This window comes from Hyaena hyaena, unplaced genomic scaffold (assembly GCF_003009895.1).
Source record: "Hyaena hyaena isolate Hyena2069 unplaced genomic scaffold, ASM300989v1 scaffold_1428, whole genome shotgun sequence".
Taxonomy (NCBI): Eukaryota; Metazoa; Chordata; class Mammalia; order Carnivora; family Hyaenidae; genus Hyaena; species Hyaena hyaena.
Window position 1 is genome coordinate 313,372 of NW_024082051.1, and position 8,150 is coordinate 321,521.

The window sequence follows — 8,150 nt, forward strand, 5'->3', positions numbered from 1 at the left end:
GCTTTATGTGTGTTTCTATTTAATGCACTTTACTATTTATTTGTTGTCATGCTGCACATTACATCCCTAGGACTGACTGACTTTATAACTGGGAATCTGTACCTTTTGACCACCTTCGCCTAGTTTGTGCACCCTCTACGCAGCCACCAATCCTCTGTTCTCTGTGTCTTATGAATTTATGGGGTTTTTTTTTTTTTTTTTTTTTTTTTTTTTTTTTTTTTTTTTTTTTTTTTTTTTTTTTTTTTTTTTTTTTTTTTTTTTTTTTGCTTTTTAGAGTCCACATATAAGTGAGACCATAGGGTATTTGTCTTTCTGAGAGATTTCACTTAGCACAGTGTCCGCAAGTCTCCTGTTGGTGTACGGAGGGGCCAACGGGAGACCTCCGTCTCTCCATGAAGGATCGGGGACCCCACTCCTCCTGGAGGTGAGAGAGCTGGTCCACCGCACCAAAGGGGCCCCATCCCCACCTCTGCCCTCACTGAGCCCCCCCCCCCCCGGCTGTGGGGAGACGCACACCTGGGGTCATGTTTCCTGCCATGACCTGGTAGCAGGTGCACAGCTGTGACGAGGCTGTCTGTGTCCGGCCTTTTCTAGACACAGAGTGACAGAGACGCCGTTTCCTGAGGCTCCTTTAACGCAGCTGGTGTTGTCAGGGTGTGTCGCATGTGGCAGTCATTCAGGCTGTCTCAGGCCAAATAATAGTTTTCAAATCGCTTTCCTTGTGTAGACAGACCATGTTCTGTTCATCCACTCAGCAATCGTTGGACATTGGGGGTGTTTCTATCTGTGGGCGATTGTGAGTCATCATGCTGTGAACACTCACCGTCAGGCTCTCCGTAGTTTTCATTTCTCTGGGGTATGATGGACTGGATCATATGGAAACTCTGTGTCTACATATGGAAGAATTGCTAGACCGTCCCCCAAAGGGCTACACCATTGGATATTTCTCCCAGCAATGTAGGAGGAGCCCAATTTCTACTGATTCTTGCCAACTCTGTTTAATGTCTACCTTTTTAACGACAGCCATTCTGGTGGATGTGAACTCGTATCTCCTTGTGGCTTTGACTGCACTTCCATCCTAACGAGTGATGGTAAACATTGTTGGCCACTGGTTTTTCTTTTCTTTTGAGAAATGTCTACTCAGCGGCATTTCCCATTATTAAACTGGATGAGTAGTTTCTTACTATTGAGCTGTAGGATTCAATATATATTCTACATGCAGGTCTCTTATGACCTATGTCATTAACTGATACGTTGTCCCGCTCAGTAGGGTGTCTTCTAGCTTTCATGATGCTTTCAGTGCACCTACTTTTCATGTTTATTTTTGAGACAGAGAGACAGAGCACAAGCAGGGGAGGGGCAGACAGAGAGGGAGATACAAGATCCGAAGCAGCTCCAGGCTCAGAGCTGTCAGCACAGAGTCCGACGTGGGGCTCAAACCCACAGATGGCGAAATCATGACATGAACTGAAGTCGGTCGATTAACGTACTGAGCCACCCAGGCGCCGCTGATTTTATTTTAACTGACACGTGGCATTCTGTTAGTTCCGTCTATACCATCATGATAGACAGCCGTGTACATTCCTAATGGATCACACGGCAGGTCCAGTGAACGTCCGTCTCCACACTCAGCTGCACATTTTTTCTTGTTACGGAGACATTTACGAGTTTCCTCTTTGCAGTTTCCAAATGTACGATACGGTGTTATCTCTAGTGACTGTGCCGCACATCCCTAAACTCATTTATTTCATTACTGGCAGAGTGTAGCTCATGACCACCTTCACCCGTTTGCTCATCCCTTACCCCCTGCCTCCGGCAACCACCGGTGTGTCCTCTGTGTCTGTGAGCTTTCTGAGCTCTGTTTTTAAGATTCCACATAGAAGTGAGATAGGATATTTTCTCCTCTCTGTCTGACTTATTTCCCTTAGCATCATATCCTGGTTTGTGTTGTTACAAGTGGATTTCCTGCTTTTTATGGCTGAGTAATAGTCCATTCTATGTCCATAAATAGGTGCACAAACCCCCACATCTTCTTTATCCATTCATCCGTCATGGACACTGGGCTTGCTTCCACTTCTCTATAAGGAATGCTGCCATGAACACGGGTGGGCATAAGATAGATTTTTAAGTTCATGCTTTTATTTCCTTTGGGTAAATACCCAAAATGGAGTTGCTGGGTTATATGGTTCTATTTTCATGTCCAAGGAACTTCCGTGCTGTTATCCACATTGGCTGCACCAGTTTACTTTCTCATACATTTGCGATTTTTTTTGTACTGTTCTTGTATCCTGCAGCCTCGCTCAACTATTTGATGATTTCCACAAGCTTTTCTGCGTTTCCTGTATGATTTCCTAGAAACAAGGCCATGTCATTTGCAAATAGGCGTCGTTTTACTATATCCCCTCTAGTCCAGATGCATTTGATTTCCCTCTCTTGCCTCTTTGATATGACTGAACCGTCCAGGATAACGTGGACCCCAGTTGGGGAAAGTGGGCCCTGCCCGTCTCACTCTGGACCTCAGGGACGCGGCTTCCAGTCTTTTCTCCATTCCAGGTGATGGGAGCTGTGGATTGGTCACAAATGTCCTTGATGAGGCTCAGGAAGTTCCCTTCCTTTTCTGCTATGAGTGTGCGTATCATGAAGTGGTGTTCAATTTTGTCAAAGGGTTTTCTGCACGTAATGGCAATCAGCTTTTACAGCAGCTTGTAAACCATGAATTCATCTCTCTTTCCCCCTTCTTCCATCTTTCCCCTCACACAAACACACACAACTTTTCTGCAAGCTGATAGGACGTTAGCTATGAAACCCTTGCTGCAGGATGCGTGAGAGAAGAGTCTAGAGCTCTGGATCCCGGTTACCCATCTTCGAGCTGCTGTGTACCTGGGGGTGGACCAGTGTAGAGGAAGCCCCCACAAGTGAAAGTTAGAAATCGAGACATTAATGACAATTGTCAAGGGGGCAGCTCCCTCTGGCATGCGTATGATGTAATTTCCTCTTCTCTGTGCTGACTGTAGAGTGACAATATTTAGCATGAAAGGAGAGACTGCACAGGACACAGAGCATATCGGGCATGTGTCCTAATGTCTAATGACCACTAGGCAAAATCCCCTGCTTACCCGAGACACATGTTAGAGGGCCGAGAGCACCTCCTGCGCCGACTTCCTGTTGTGGGGCCCACGCCCTGGAAATACTGTTTTTGGTGTATTTTCTGAGGCCCCACGTATCTGCTTTTTATTCCAGGAGATTATTTGGGTGACGATGGTGTTTCTAGCCACTCTCATGCGTGGCAGCTCTGCGTCCACAAGTTGGCCTGTTACAGGTAAGAGGGCTTGGAGGGTCATCTGTGTGTTGTGAGCCAGGAAAGCCTCAGCCAGGCGTTTCTCTGCATTCCGTGGAAACGCCCGCAGGGCCCAGTGCGCAGCACGAGGTCTGGGCTGCGGATACACTTTGCCTGCACACTACCTGGCACTCGGTCCTGAAGGCCCGCAAACCACAGCCACTCTAAACTGGGAATGGGAAGACATGGTAGCGCTGTGTTAGTCGGGGTTCTGCAGTTTAATTTCCGGATAAAGACAGTAAGCACATCATTCTCCCTCCTAACATGGCAGAGCTGTCTGTGTACAGCTAAACCATACTAATTCTCTCCCCAGGGATTAGTTCTTACATGATGCCCACACTTTGCTTTCATACCCTGGAACTTACATCCTATGCTGTGACATTAACTCTTATCAAAGCTCTTATATTCTGTTATACGATAAGAAGACAAGGAAAGGAAGAAGAGACATTTATCTGATATTCACGCATCCGGGGTACAGGCGAGGAAGATGCCTTGGGGTGAATTCTTGCGCTGGGGCTTCTCTGTCCGGTGCTGGAACGTTTTCTGGTTTTGCAAAGGCACATGGACAGGTGCTCATGTGGCAAACCTTTCTCCTCTTGCAGCACCAGTGCCAAGCACAGTGCCCACTCGACCACCAGCTCCAAAGCTAGTACCACCTTCAGGGCCAGCTCTAGCACCAGTTCTGGTACCAAAACAGAGTAGAGCCATTTCTGGCACAAGCCCAGCAATTGAAAGGGTGGCAGGTCCAGAGCAGAGCCAGTTCCAGCACCAGCTCTTGCGGCTTTTCTGGAGCTGGAGCCGGAACCGGCTTTCATGCCCCTTCCAGATGGACAGCCACTGCCAGGTGCAGAGATAGGGCCAGCTCGTTCACCAGATCTAGTGTCAACCCAGAGCCATACTTCTAACATCAGCTCATGTAAAAGCGCTAGACCTGCCGCCAGCCCCAGAACCAGCTCCTGGACCCGCTGAAGGGCTAGAACCAGCTTCCGCGCCAGCTGTCTCCCCCAGCTGCAGAGACAGATGACCCCAGTTGGTCATCCACCAACTCACCAGCTCCAGCACACTCCAGCTCTGGAGTTTGGATCAGACCCAACATAAACTGCAGGGCAACAGATAATGGCAGGAGTGAACCAGAGCCTGCTCCTGCATCGGTTCTGACGGCACCACGAAAGCTAAAGGCAGCTCTGGCATTAGAAGCGTCTCTCAAGCCAGTGTCAGGTCCAGAATTAGCATCAACAGCGGCTCCCACCCAAGAGCCTTCTCCTGCGCCAGCTCAAGGGCTTGAGAGATCTGCAGAGCCAGCCACCTCCAGCCAAAGCTCCAACTCAGAGTCAATGCTGTTACCGGCCTCTGCATCTGATCCACTCTTACAGCCAGTTCGTTAGCAGCTCAGAACTAGAGCCAGCACTGGATCCAGAGCCAGAGCCAGCTCTAGCGCCAGAGGTCAAGCCAGCTTCAAGGCTGGAATCAACTTCAGGTCTGACAATGATTCAGCAGCCAAGATAAAGACAGCTCCAGCTTTAGCTCCAGCACCAGTTCTATGGTCAAGGTTGGTGTTATGCCACAAGCTAGTGCTGCCTCGATGCCAGCTGGAGCACCGCCCCCAGAGAGAGAGGCAGCTCACTCAGCAACTCCTGTGTCAGCCCCAGTGGCAGTTCTAGTGCCCACTTTAGAGTGAGAAGCAGTGCAATACCCATTCAGTGCCGGTGCCAGGTTGCAAGGGGGAGCCAGCTCCAGCACCCGCTCTAGCACTGGATCCAGAACTAGAGTCAGCACCGAATTCAGAGCTAGAAACTGTAAGAGCAACAATTCTCATACCAGGTCGAGGCCAGGAGCCCCCACAAGTGTCAGCTCCTGCACCAGCTCCAGAGCGAACGCTGCCTTGGGTACCAGTGGTGGACGTAGAGCCAATGCCACGTCAAGAGAAAGAAGCAGCTCCAGCACCAGCATCACAGCTAGATCATGCTTTGGCACTAGCTCTGTCACTGAGTCCTGTGCCAGATCCTGTGTCTGCTCTAGTGCCGGCTCTAGGGTCAGCCTCTGCCCTGACACTGTTTCCATAGGTGCAGCCAGCACCAGAGCTGCAGCCGGCTCCCCCACCATATAACCACCAGCTGCAGAGCCAGATCTAAGACTGTCTATGCAACTAGAGCCCCAAGAACCAGACCTGGCATCACGGCCAGAATGAGAGCCAGCTCCAAAGCCAGAGGCAGCTCTGACACCGGCTCTGACACCATGGACAGCTCCCGCACCGGTTCCAGGATTGGACCCACTATGACCCCAAAACCAGAGGCAGGGCTCACACAAGCGTTCCTACCATGGACAGCTCCCGCACCAGTTCTGGGATTATCCAACATGACTACAAACCCTGAGGCAGCTCTGACACCAGGTTTCACACCATGAACAGCTCCCGCACCAGTTCCAGGATTGGATCCACTATGACTCCACAACCAGAGGCCAGGCTCACACAAGTGTTCCCACATGGACAGCTCCCGCACCAGTTCCGGGATTGGACCCACTATGACTCCACAACCAGAGGCCAGGCTCACACAAGTGTTCCCACCATGGACAGCTCCTGCACCACTTTCGGGATTGGATCCACCCTGACTCTAGCACCAGCTATGTCACTAGCCCTGGATCCACAGCCACCTTCAGTTCCAGACCCAAGGCTAAAGCCTCTCCAGCAGCCGCTCAGTGCTCAGAGGCAGCGTCAGTCCCAGGGTCTACAGCAGTAGCTCTAGCTTCAGTGCCAAGGTTGGAGCCAGCTCAAGAGCTCTGTCCAGCCGCAGACCCAGGCCTGGGTCCTCTCTGGAGGCTTCCCCAGAGCTAGAGACAGGTCCATCACTGCCTCTCGCACCAGCTTCAGAGATGGGACCAGCTAGAGCTTTGGCTCTGGTGCCAGTTCCGAGATCAGAGCCATCATTGAGCCAGAGAGGCTCCAGCACCAGCTGTGGAACTACCCATAGGAGTGTCGCCCCTTCCACATCACCTGCCACGGTTGTGGGTGCAGGTGTGGGACAGGATGGGTGTCCCTGCTAGCTGTCCCTGCTAGGCCGCTCACCCCAGGTGCACTGCTGACACCACTCAGAGCTCGCCCACCCCACCCCTCCTGGAGATCATAGTCCCAGAGGGTCTGCACCCCTGCTTTCTCAAACAAGGCTCTAAGTGGAAAGGAGAGCGTGGAGTTTGGAAGTCGAGGCTTGTACCTTAAAAGTATATGACTTTGGGCCTAGAAACTCCACTTGATGGTGTGTGTCCTAAAAAAATGAGATATTTATGCATGCGGTTGATGCCTTCAGGAAGATGGGAGTAAAAATTCAGAAATGGCCCACGGTCCAGAGCCAGAGTTCTTTGGAAATTCTGATGTGTGGACACAGAATGCAGAGGGAGAGGCTTGAGTGGCCAGCGCCCAGCCCTGGGGAAAGCAGGGTCAGGAGGCGCACACACCAGACACCCGCCTTGCCGCACACGCACGGGTGCACACGCTGTGCCAGAGCTTCTCAGCTGACCCTGGACAGCGCTGCACGGGGAGGGTCTACACCTGCGAACGCGGATTGGGGCTGCGCACTGTTCCCCAGAAAGGGGTGCCCATCCCACGTCTGTCTGGGGATCTGCTGGGGGATATGCTTCCTCACGTGGTCACCTGGGCTGCTGCTTCCCCAGCCGAAAACCTGCTGGTCTGAAGGTGACCAGCGCTGCCCGTAATGTTTCTTGTTTCTTGTTTCTATCTCTGTCTCTCGCTTTCTTTATTTCTTTTTTACTGATTTTAAGGGAAAGAGAGAGAGGGAGAGAAAGAATGCCAAGCAGGCTCCACCCTGTCATCACAGAGCCTGGAACTCACGAACCATGAGATCGTGACCTGAACTGAAACCAAGAGTCAGAGGCTTAACTGAGCCACCCAGGCACCTGTCCCCAGGGTTTCATTAGCCTGAGTCCTTCCGGGGACGTCCCGCATCTCTGACACCTGCTCCCCATGGGGGTCGCCTCCCCCTGGACGTGTAGGTGTTTGGTCGTCATCCCAGTGAACACATTGGCTTTGGAGCCTTTTCTGGCCCAGAGGCCTGGGAACCCTTTCTCTGGCCTGGGCTTGTGAGGACGGCTTTCCCCTCTGTGGGGCGTCCGTCCACATTCCTGCATTTCCCTGCTTCTCTTCGGGCCACAGGAAGATCAGCCGTGTCCTGTCTGGTGTCAGGCTGACGTGGCCCAGGACGAACTGGGTCTCCACCCCAAGATGGTGCCCATTTTCACCACAAAGGCCTCGTTTTGCACATCGAATCTTTAGCCATCTGGGATTTCAATATCAAATATGAAAAATTTTGTCTCAAAAATCACAAGAATTATTGTGTCCCATGTTAAAATATGTTTGCTGACAGAAGGTATCTTTTGCATGCCTTCATTTATAGGAAACATCCGGAGAAGGTACCAGAACAGAGAGAACGCAGATGAGGGGCTCCCAGGGCCGGGGCAAGGGACTAGTGGGGAGTGAGGGCTTCGGGGACGCGGTGTCCCTTGGGGACTGAGATCCTCTGCACAGTATCCTGTGGCTGGTCGCCCAGGGCTGTGAGTGCAGTCAGTGCTCAGGAGTCGTACGATGTAAAATGTAAATGATTTAATGAAAATAGCTTAAAACAAAACCGGAAAAAAATAATCAAAAACAAGATAAGGGAAGACATGTGGGAAAAAAGGAGGAGAGGCTCCTGTGGGGCGTGGAGGGCGGGGGAGGGAGCGGCGCAGGGCTCCGGGCTCAGGTCTTCCTGGTCTCTATTCACTGATGGCACCCTTGCAGGGGCAGGAGGAGGGGGATTCACAGGGG

At 51.4% G+C, this 8,150-nt stretch overlaps 1 long non-coding RNA gene across 1 annotated transcript in view; it reads left to right on the top strand.

Annotated features, from left to right (window-relative positions):
* The first annotated feature begins 372 nt into the window (after positions 1-372).
* Positions 373-8,150, top strand: part of LOC120225460 — a 21,218-nt gene continuing 13,440 nt past the window's right edge. Inside the window, exons 1-2 of the long non-coding RNA XR_005526814.1 lie at positions 373-424; positions 3,241-3,319. This is a non-coding gene — a long non-coding RNA (uncharacterized LOC120225460). The remainder of the gene's footprint in view (positions 425-3,240; positions 3,320-8,150) is intronic.